The following is an 11732-nucleotide window of genomic DNA, read 5'->3' as shown; positions in this document are numbered from 1 at the left end:
AGCGGGCCCTGATGTTCCCCACTAGAAGCTCAAACCCAGGCAGAATCCGGTCTACAGACTATGTTTTTGCAAATAAAAAGACTGGTTCTGAGAAATCATCCCTCTCTAAAATATCCTCACTCATTCCATCAATATTTATAGAGCATCTACTCTGTGCCACACATCACCAGTCAGAAAATACAGTGCAGAAGAAAACACATTTCCTGCTTTCCAGGAGCGTATCTGATTTTATCAGTTTCTCTCTTAAAGCCCTCAATGAATCCCATGACTTAGAAGATGGTATCTAGGTAAAATGATGAGTGGCTGCCAGGAGTTAGGAGAAACAGAGGGATAAATAAGCAGAGCAAAGATAATTTTTAGTAAGTGAAGCTATTCTGATGATACATAGTGGTGGACACATGTCATTATAAATTTGTCCAAACCCATAGGGTGTACAACACAGAAAAATGAACCTTAAAGTACTTTGGATGATAATGATTTGTCAGCACAGGTTTATCAGTTGTAGCAAATGTACCCCAGTGGTGGAGAATGTTGATAATGGGGAAGGCTGTGCATATGTAGGGGCAGGGGTATATAGGGTATCTCTGTACCTTCTCAGTTTTTCTCTTGAGTTTAATTACCTTTGCTCTAAAAAATAAAATCTATTAAGTATTAAAAAAAAAAAAGGATGCCCACTCTCACCAGTTTTATTCAACATAGTACTGAAAGTTCTAGCCAGAGCAATTAGACAAGAAAAAAAAAAAAAGTCATCCATATTGTAAAGGAAGTAAAATTTTCTTTTTGCAAATAACATGATATTATATATAGAAAACCCTAAAGATTCCAGCAAAAAAAGCTGTTAGAAGCTAATCGCTAAAGTTACAGAATACAAAATCAATTTAATAAAATCAGCTGCATTCCTATATACCAACAAAAAACTATCAAAAAGAGAAATTAAGAAAATAATCCTATTAATAATTGCATCAATGAATGAAATACTTAGAAACAAATTTAACCAAGGTGGTGAAAGACTGGTACCCTAAAAACAATGAAAAATAAAGCACAGATGAAAGAAACTGAAGAAGACATAAATAAATTAAGATGTTTCATGTTCATGAATTGGAAAAATTAATATTGTTAAATTGTTCAAAATGATCTAACAGATTCAATGCAATTCCTACCAAGATTCCAATGGCAATTTTTATAGAACTAGAAAACACAATTCTAAATTTGGTATGGAACCATAAAAGACCATGAATAGCCAAAGTGACCTTGAGAAAGAAGAACAAAGCTGGAGGCATCACATTTCCTGATTTCAAACTATATTACAAAGTATGGTATTAGAACAAAAACAGACAGGTCAATGAACAGAACTGAGAGCCCAGAAATAAACTCATGTATGTATAGTTAATTAATTTTTGAAAAAAGGACCAAGAATATACGGTGGGGAAAGGAGAGTCTCTTCAACTGTATAGCCACATGCAAAAGAATGAAATTGGACCCCTATCTTACACCACACACAAAGATCAACTTATTAACCTTATATCATAAAACCTCTAGAAGAAAACACAGGAGGTAAGCTTCTTGACATTGGCCTTGGCAATGCTTTTTTGGATTTGATGCTAAAAGCAAAGGCAACAAAATAAAAAATAAACAAGTGGAACTACATAAAACCAAAAAGCTTCTCCACAGAAAAGGAAATCATCAACAAATGAAAATGCAGCCTATAGAATGGGAGAAAATATTTGCAAACTATTAACAAAAGTGTTAATATCCAAACTATACAAGAAACTTTTACAACTCAGTAACCAAAAAAAAAAAAAAACCCCAAATAACCCAATTTAAAAATGGGCAAAGAACTTGAGTAGACATTTTTTTCAAAGAAGACATACAAATTACCAGCAGATACATGAAAAGGTACTCAATATCACTAATCATCAGGGAAATGCAAATGAAAACCACATTGAGATATCACTTCACAACTGTTAGGAAGCCTAGTATCAAAAAGACGAGACAACAAATGATGGTGAGGATATGAAGAAAAGGGAACTCTTGTACACTGTTGATGGTAATGTGAACTTGTACAGCCACTATAAAAAACAGTATGGAGGTCCCACAAAAAAATTAAAAATAGTACTACCATATGATCCAGCAGTCTGACTTCTGTGTATACATCCAAAGGAAATAAAAACAGGATCTTCAAGAGACATCTGCACCCTATGTTCACTGCAGCATTATTCATGATGACCAAGGTACAGAAACACCCTGAGTGTCCAATGAATGAATGGATAAAGAAAATGTAGTATATATACAATGGAATATTATCCAGCCTTGAAAAAGAAGGAAATTCTGCCATTTGTGACATCATGGATGAATGGTAAGTGAAATAAGCCAGACAGAGAAAGACAAATACTGCACAGCATCACTTATATAAAAAATCTTTTTAAAAAATCAAATTCTTAGAAATAAAGAGTAATAGAATAGTGGACCTGGGTCAGGAGGTGGTGAGGGAAATAGAGAGAGGCTGGTAAAAGGATACAAACTTTCAGTTATAAGATGAATAAGGTCCAAGGATTTAATATATAACTATATTAAACTATAATTGATAATACTATATTGTGTAATTAAAATTTGCAAAGAAAGTAGAACTTAAGTGTTCTCACCAAAAAAAAAGTAAACATGTGGGGAGGTGGATATAGCTGAAGTGGTAGAGTGCATGCTTAGCATGCACAAGGTCCTGGGTTCAATCCCCAGTACCTCCTCTAAAAATAAATAAAACCTAATTACCTCTCCCTAACCCCCACCAAAATAAAATAACTAAATAGTACAATAAAATAAATAAAATATTTTTTTAAAAAGTAAACATGCGAGGTGATGGATAGAATAATTAACTCTGTGGTGAGAATATTTTCATAATGTTTTTGTAAATCAAATCATCACCTTGTATACTTTAAATACATAAAAAAATTTATACCTCAGTAATAAAAATAGAAGAAAAAAAAAGAAAGAAAGAAAAGATGACGTCTAGACCCCTTTACTTGGCCAAACTTTGTCCCTAACCCACTGTTATAGTTTCTTCTCTGGACAACCCCACCCTGCCATCCATCCCACATAAACTCAACACTTAAGCCAACCAAAGCACTTTCCAACCCATCAGCTTAGTGTGCTTTTTTGGGTCTAATTAACCTCACACATGCTCTTCTCTCTGTCTAGAATATCCTTTTTCCCTCTTGTCTGCCTGGCCAACTCCTATTCATCCTTCAAAGCCCATCTCAGAAAATATCTGTCTGTGTCACCCCCTTGATAGCCTCAAGTGGTGATAATTACACTCTTCTCTGTGCTCCTACAACATGAAACACAATTTACTTAGCTGTTTACTTGCAGCAGCCAGCATTGGACTAAGTTTCTTGAGGGCAAGGCCATGTCTTTTTTATCTTTGTATCACCATCATTTGGATTAAGGACAGAGCCGGCACCAGGACCCAAGCTTCTAAATCCAGTGCTTTATTCATTTTGCCATCCTGCTAACCCGCCAGCCTCACTTATCACCTGTAGCCTTTATTAGCTAGATTCCCACACTCCTGTAACAAGCAAGGGAAAGAGAATTTGTAATCAGGATATGACTTCTTAAACTTTCTTTTCAGCCCTCTGGTTCACAGTGCATAGGTTTGAATCTTATTTCTGCCATAATTAGTTCATCTTGGGAAAATGACTCAATCTTTTTAGTTTGCCTCAATTTTCCCATAAGTTAAATAATGTAAAGAAACTTTCCCAAGTCTTTTTCAAAGGGCATGTTATAAATATTAGCCACACATATAACAAACATTTATTAAACCCCTATTGTGTCAACCCAGTGTGAAATCTTATCCAAGGAAAAAGGTGAAAAGTCATAGTCCTTGCTCTTAAGTAATTTATCATCTATTAGATAAGAAACAATGTATACCCTACTGTCAGTAATAAAATACAGAATGTGTTAAGTGCTCTAAGAGAAGTACAAATTAAGGGGGAGGGTATAGCTCAAGTGGTAGAGCACAGGCTTAGCGTGTATGAGGTCCTGGGTTCAATCCCCAGTACCTCCTCTAAGAATAAATAAATAAACCTAATTACTTCCCCCCACCAAAAAATAAAACTTGGAACACACTAAAAAAAGAGAGAAACACAAATTATGAGCTATAGAAGCATGAAGAGAGAAATTACATAAGTACTGTTTAAATACATCCTTCATTATATTCTAGAAACTGAGATTTTTGAAAATTATATTAAAGTATTTTGTAATAAAAGTCTGCTTAAGTTCATGAGACACTTTATTAACATTCCGAAGGAGACTGTCTACCACCTTAAGACTACCAAGGGGGAAGGGTATCGGTTACAGGCATATTGGTTCCATGGTAAAAAGCCACTGGGCTGAGCACTCAGGAGACAATGTTCTGGAGTAAGGCGTCTTCAGGGGCATCAGGAAACATCTCTTAGAATGAGGCAGAGATCCCAGGGATCCTGGCCCACAGAGACCAGCTGTGGTCCTCAGCACCATCCAAAGCGGTGCTTGGACCACAGTCGTGGGCTCTAGAGTAAAAAGCCTTCCCCATGCACAATCCACAGGATGCTAGGAATTCTATAGAAAAAAAGAAGCCCATGAGTGGGAAACTCCTACTTACACAAATTAAATAGACTTCTATATTGTAGAACTTCCTTGATTCTTTACCATGTTAATGTGCTTAGAACTTTTGAAGAGGGAAATAAATACAGCAGTATCTCCCCAATTTATTAGTCTACAAATCCTTACATTCTACAAGGCATTTCATGGAACTTGTATTCCAGAGAGTATTTTGGAAAACACTGAAGAAAAAAAAGGACTCTAAAACTTACCAGTTACTTCTCACATAAATGTGTTTATTTATTAAAAGCATGTAAGCATTCAATAGGGGAATTTGGAGACGATATACCCTCTCTTTCTGTACCTTACTGATTCATTGGAATAAAGAGAGAAAGGGCTGAGAGACAGAGAATGAGTGACTGATTTCTAAATCTCAAACGTCTTGCCTGACTTTGTTATATTTTTCCCTTCTTACAAATGTCAACAATGATAAAAACAGATGATGGACTAATCTTTCTGATCAAATTGCATTACTGGGATCCAGGCTGATTTTAAACAAATCAACAGAAACACGCACTTCCCAGAGTTTACCTCTTGTGAACCAGGAGTGGCAACTAGAATTCTTTGGAGCCCTAATTCTTACCTTATTCTGTTGGCTTCTCACTTACCTAGAAGATCTCAACCAAATGCAAGGTGAGAATGTATATTTGGATCCATTAATAAAGGGACATTTTAGACATTTAACAACCTCCCTCATTCAACCAACATGTATAGAGAAACATTTGTGACCCAACTTGGTTCCAGAGGACGAGAAAGAAGGTCTTCTCCACATAGGAAGATAAGTAAATATACAAGGGCACTGTCTCTGGCTGTTTTAAGCAACCAGATCTGCTTCTGATTCCTCCCCACATCAGAGACAGTCAGTTCCTCATAAAAATACAAAATGAGCTTCTAAACCTTTTATGAAATTTATAACATTTATGGCCATTATTGCAAACTCCCACACATACTGCTTTCAACTTCCTTCCAACTGTCCATACTTCTCACGGCCTGCCTGCCCGGTCCTCAATCTTGATTCACAATTTTGACCTAAATGAGAATCTCAGCTCCCCAGCCATGGTCCTTTCTCTCCTTCCCATGAACTGAGCAATCTCTCTGGTCCCACTGCTCCTCACACTCCCATCTCCCCCCACCCCTGCTGACTTTGAGAGACTCCTCTCTGCACCCCCTTGCCCTCCGCCCCCTCTCACAGGGGAAGTCTGCAGGTGGATGGCCCCGCCCTCCCACTCACCGGGGCCTGCAGGTAGTCCAGCTCGTGCTGGCTGATTGGCAAACAGCCTGTGAATGGCTGCACTGTTGGCCGCCTCCACCCTCACCAGCAGCAGCAACGTTTATCTCCAGGCTGAATGGTGGAATACAGGAAACAGTCTCCAAAGAAATCAAGCCCATCTGCCTAGAAGGGCTTAAAGTTCCCAGAGTGGAAGGTGATGCCCAAGAATAGGGCTCTCCTTGTTTTGGCATTGGTTAGAGAATAGATTCAAATTTCCGAGAGAAATGATTTGAACCTAGACTTCCACAGCTCAGAATACACCCTGAAGGGAAGTCCACACTGTGTCATGCCCTGCACACCTGCCCAGACAGGTAGTCAGGATTCTTAGGACAGAGAAAGGCCAGAGATGGTAGAAGAAACCCCAGAGGAGCCATTTATATTAATTAATCAACTGAATCTTTCATTCTTAAATATGAATGGACAACCAAGGATCAATAGACACTCGGGAAAATAAGCAGCAAAAAAGGAAGGGTACTTCACTGGTGTTCAGATGGCTAAGTCAGCGCTTTCTTCTTCTTCCTAGAATTCAGCCAACAGCACAAAGACAAAATTTTCTAAGTCTAACAAGTGACATTTTTTGTGAAAATAACAACAATAACAATAATAATAGCTAATAATTGTATAGCAAAGATTATGCACCAAGTACTGTTTTAAAAACTTGGCACACACTAACGCAGTTGGCTCTGCACTAGCTGTAAGTGTAACTACCATACCTGGTTTTTTTTCTGATGAAGTTATTGAGGCACAAGAAATAAGTAATCTGCATAAAGCCACAGAGACAACAAATTGAGAACTAAGATTAGAACTAAGGCAGTTTGATCCGAGAGTTCATGTTATACACTGTCACTACCCTCCACAACAGACAGAATATGCACATTGCAAAGAGTGTGTAATGTGTGATCAAAGCGGATTAAATCAAGCAGAAGGCAGAAATGAAGAAAAGAAATACAGAGAATGAGGAGAGGGCTCAGAAGTGGCATATCTTAGAAAGTACCTGACAAACGTATACTTAGAGAAAGCAAGGAGTGCCCACTGAAATGTAAAAACATCTGTAATTCCCAACCATTAGTGTGGGTTCTAAGGTAAGTAGGTCTGGTGGCAGAAGTTCTTCTGTATCTGGTTGGGTCAGAGAGGCAGAGGAGGTGGGCTAGGAAAAATGCAAGTAGGTACGCCACCACTTCGGTGCCTTCCTTTATAGCAGAATATGACACATGCAAGTCATACTTTCAGGGAGAAATCTGTCTCTGTGGCAGCAGGGAAGACATTGGGTTGTGAAAAACAGCTGGTCTTGGTGACTTGCCTACACACACCCCACCCCACTCCTCCCACAGAGACCTACTGTTGGCTTTGAGTTGCCTAAAATGCAACTTCATTAAAAGACAAAAATTAAATGGGAACTTAACAAAGCATTAAAACAATGGTATCTGACAATAAGAGTAGCAAAACTTGATAAGAAATAAAGAATATTTACTAAGAAATTATTGCTATGAAAGAGGTGACAATTATGAATAAATGTTTTTCAGGGAATTGAAAGTAATGAATTGAAGCAATTGCCCCTATGAAGCAAGATTACAAAGTAGAATTGTGAAAACTCAGGGATAAAAAGTACTAGGGCAACAGGAATGGATAAAATATAAGCTAGCTGATTCATGAGAAAAGTATTAGGTTGAACCATATGAAATTTTGGTACATCAGAACATGCTCAAACATTGGCTATTGCATATGGTTAACATAGTAGAAGGAAAAGCACAAAATAAAACCAAACCATTATAGAAATAAAAATGAAATTGGACCAAGAATCAGAAATTATCTAGATTATGAAAAAATAAAGGACAAAGAGGCTATTATAAGAAAAATGTACAAAGTAAAATGGAAATAAAAGGTCAAGAGGAAATAAAGAAAAAAATGATACATACAGGAGCAATACAAAGGAAATCCAGCAAAACTGCCGACCGAAAGAAGAAAACCAAAAACAAAGACCAGACAAATATCTAAAGCTATAATATGACTAAAACTTTCCTGAAATAAAGAAAAACTTGGATCTATATACAAAAGGGCACAAATGGCAGCCAGAAGAAAATGACCAAAAGCAGTCAACACTGAGTCATTGTAGTAAAGTTTCAGACTTCAAATTTAGACTCCTTTAGTGAGCAAAATAAAAAAATGTCACTTTTAAGTGGGGAACAAGTAAGACTGGCTCCATATTTCAATGCCAGATGAGACTGAAGACAGAAAGAAAGAAACAGAGGCAGGCATGAAAGCGGTGGCAAATTTACTTGCTTAATAACTGTGACCGCTGCCCATTGAGACCTAGCCTAGTTTCCTACAGACAATGAATAAAGTGTGCCCATAGAAATAAAACACAAAGTTAAATTGAAAAAAAAAATTAGTGCCAGAAAATAATGAACATTATGCAATAGTCAAGAGAAGAAACTGTGACTCAAAGGTTTTATATCTAAGTAAACTAACTCTGTTAGTTACAGGAAGGCAATTTTGAGCACGTAAAGCACTCAAGAAGTGTTGTTACAATGAGCAATTCTTAAGGAAACTACTAGACGTGAACTTTGGCCAAGCAAGTGATAACTAAGGATAGTACGGAAAAATAATTCCCTGTGAGAATTAGATAGAATTATCTATGTGATGAAGGTGGCAAAATTAAGACACAATCAAAGGCGGAAATTACAGTGACAAACCAAAATGTAAATATTATTGGTCTGGCCATTGTACAAATGATCAGACTAATAAAATTAGGAGAGGGAAGAAAGAACAATTAGCAAACTAATTCCACTGATTGAAAGAGGCAAGTTAAAGTTTCTACAACAGCTGGGAGTCAAAACACATCATTTAATAGGACAAAGATAAATATTAAAAAATATAATGTTGTTGACTCACATCAGGTAATAGTGGAGAAAGGAGGATAGAGAAGAAGAGGAAATATATTAACTTTGTCATTGCTCATAAGAAATTAAAAAATAGAGGACCAAAGGTATTACCCAAAATTATAATCATAAAAGGCAACTACTACAATATAATACAAATCTTCCTAAATATCAAGGGAATTATATACAAAAAGCAACTAGAAGAAATCACATAACAGAATATATATATATATATATATATAATTTAAAATAATATGGCCAAACTAAAACTAAACATATTTCTCATACTAAAAATATGTGTGTTTAATTTATCATTCTAAAGAAAAAAAATTCATACAGGATTATAAAGCAAAACTACTAAAAAAAAAAAAAAAAAGGAAATCAGAAATTTAATCTACAGGTTTATTCATTTCATGAAGAAAAGGGTTTCCCCAGAGCTGGCCCTCTGATGAGCACTGACCTGGCTGCATTCACCTTGTCTGCAGACCCTGTTAGAAATACTGCTGCCCAGGCCTTGCCCCTTAGTCTTCTGAAATCAACAGGTTTCAGGTGGAGACTGATAATCTGCATTTTTAACAAATACCTCAATAATGATGATGTGCAGTCCGGTTTGGGAATTCTTGATATGAAACAGTGGAGCCTTTAAATTACTTGAAACTAACCATGAAAGATAACAGAACTCAGACATACAGCCTCTTCCCAGTGAAGCAACTTAATTTCTGTTCCTAGTCTGGTCTCCATGTTATTCTGATTTTGTGTGTGTGTGCACGCGCGTGTGTGAAACAGAGACTGCCTTTCATTCTTGTTTTACTCTTAATAGAAAGTCTATGATAAATGTGGAGATATAAGGAAAAAAGAGAGCAGAATTTGTCTTTTGATGTCATATTAAACAACATTAGAACAACCAGATGGCTTAACTACACAGGAAACGCCAGCTCGTACAAAAGGCTATAACCTTGGGCATTTCTTTTAAATCCTGACCTCAGCTCCCAGGACTCAGGTTATGATTCCTTTGCTCTGGTTCCATGGGCACAAAGACCAGCCACTAGCTGTAGTGAAATCAGCCTTCATGCCTTATGTAACTAAGCATAATTATAAATAACTGTAACTATATATATAGTTTATTTTTTATTGACTAATCCACTAAAATCCTATTTAGACAATGTTCTAAAGCTCCCGGGTATATGATTCTTTGTTTAAAAGAGACAGTGTTAGTATAGTTTCCAATATACATGGAACCATCTGTGATTCTCAGTCCTTATAATAGTTTCTGGTTAACTGAAAAATAATTGTATCCATTAATGATTATCTGATGATACCCTGCTCAGAAAGGTGTGAAAGCATGAGGTTGAGAAATGTACTCAATCAGAAAAAAGAGGAGATTTTTAAAGTTTTAAATAAATGAGAGACTGGACACTTGCAAGTTTTCTCTTCTTTCTTTCACCTTCTCCTCTAAAATGAGAATTTCACAGAGAAAGGGGAACCGAAATCACCCCCTTGGCAAGCTGAAGGTAGGCAATATCAAAAATCACTCCTCTTACCGATGACGTGGTCAACAATTTTAGGCTGCCGCAAGAGGGCTTCGATTCTGAGTAGTAGGAAGGTTGCCCTTGCAGGGGTCCAAGTCGAAGATTCACGATTGTTTGAGAGACTAGCTTTCTCATCTTTATGGCGAAAACAAGAATCGCAATGAAGTGATTGATAGCAGTCTGAGATGTCGTATGCTTTATTTAAAATGTACACGGTAGACTCTACCCCCTTTGATGACTGTCCTTTGTGGTTTTAATAAGCTGTTCTTTAAAGTTGCCTGAAAAGGAATTGCAGATGGATAGAAAGGGATGCTGATGTCTTTTCCAGTTTATCTGCAGGATGGGATGATACAATGACACCAATCACCTGATGGCCTCCCCTTTTGGGTGAAGGCAAACTCCCCAGAAGGGAAGGCCAGCCTGTTGAAAGCTGGACTTGCAACCCTGATCCCATAGTCCTTGTAATAGGATGCTGGTCACACTGAGACCGTAAAATTAAATGGGGGGAAAGAAAATCCCTTTTTGCAAAAGGCCCCTCACTGCTCCCTGTAGAGGTGCCCCTTTCCTTTCCCATGTCCAGCTCCTGCAACTCCTCCAGGGCAGTTAGAGTCAGACCAGCACTTCCTTCTCCATATCCCCAGTCAAGCTTTGTCTTCCAAGCTTCGGTTGGGTTGCCTTCTGCCTCTCAGCCCCTCCTACAGGGGAGCACAGTTACTGCATCTACTTACCTCCCACATTTTCAAATCTTATTTCAGTGCTCCCACCGTGAGGGAATAGCGATCATCTCTCATGCCCAAGACATTTCGAAGCTGTCATTGCCCACTCTGTCTGCTGTCAAACCACACCACTAGCTTTCTAGTTGTCACTCATCTTTGAAGAATCATCTTGGGTGTCACTATCACTCATTCAACAAATATTTATTGAGTGCCTACTATGCAGGCACTCTGACGGACATCAGGAATACAGCAGTGAATCAGTCGAATAAATGAAACGGGATGCACCTTCAGTAAACAGAGGAGCCATCTCTTCTGGAACCTGGCTTTGTGTCTGCAGGCCCGACCCTGGGCCCCCTCCAGCACTCTCCGTGCGTCTCTTATGTCATTCTCACACTGGGCATCAGTGTCTGCATCCCCATGGGTTTGTGGGTTTCAGGAGGTGGAACTTGCCTTTTTGTTCTTCCTGTCCCTCCAGTACCCGGAATGGAGTAGATGTTCAATCAGTGCTTGTTGAACATGAAATTTGAATGTTAAATAAAACAGTACAGAATACGACTGGTCGCCTCCCCAGCGTCCATCCCCTTTTCTCCTCCTCCTTTCTAACTAAACAACACAAAATTAGTAAAGTTCTGGGAATCGAATCTATCCTCCTCCATATGGTCATGTGTTACTCTAATCCAAAATCATACAAATGATAAAGAATTTG

This window comes from Camelus ferus, chromosome 23 (genome assembly GCF_009834535.1).
Source record: "Camelus ferus isolate YT-003-E chromosome 23, BCGSAC_Cfer_1.0, whole genome shotgun sequence".
In the NCBI taxonomy this organism is placed as follows: Eukaryota; Metazoa; Chordata; class Mammalia; order Artiodactyla; family Camelidae; genus Camelus; species Camelus ferus.
The sequence above is the reverse complement of the archived record's forward strand: the minus strand, read 5'-3'. Positions refer to the sequence as shown.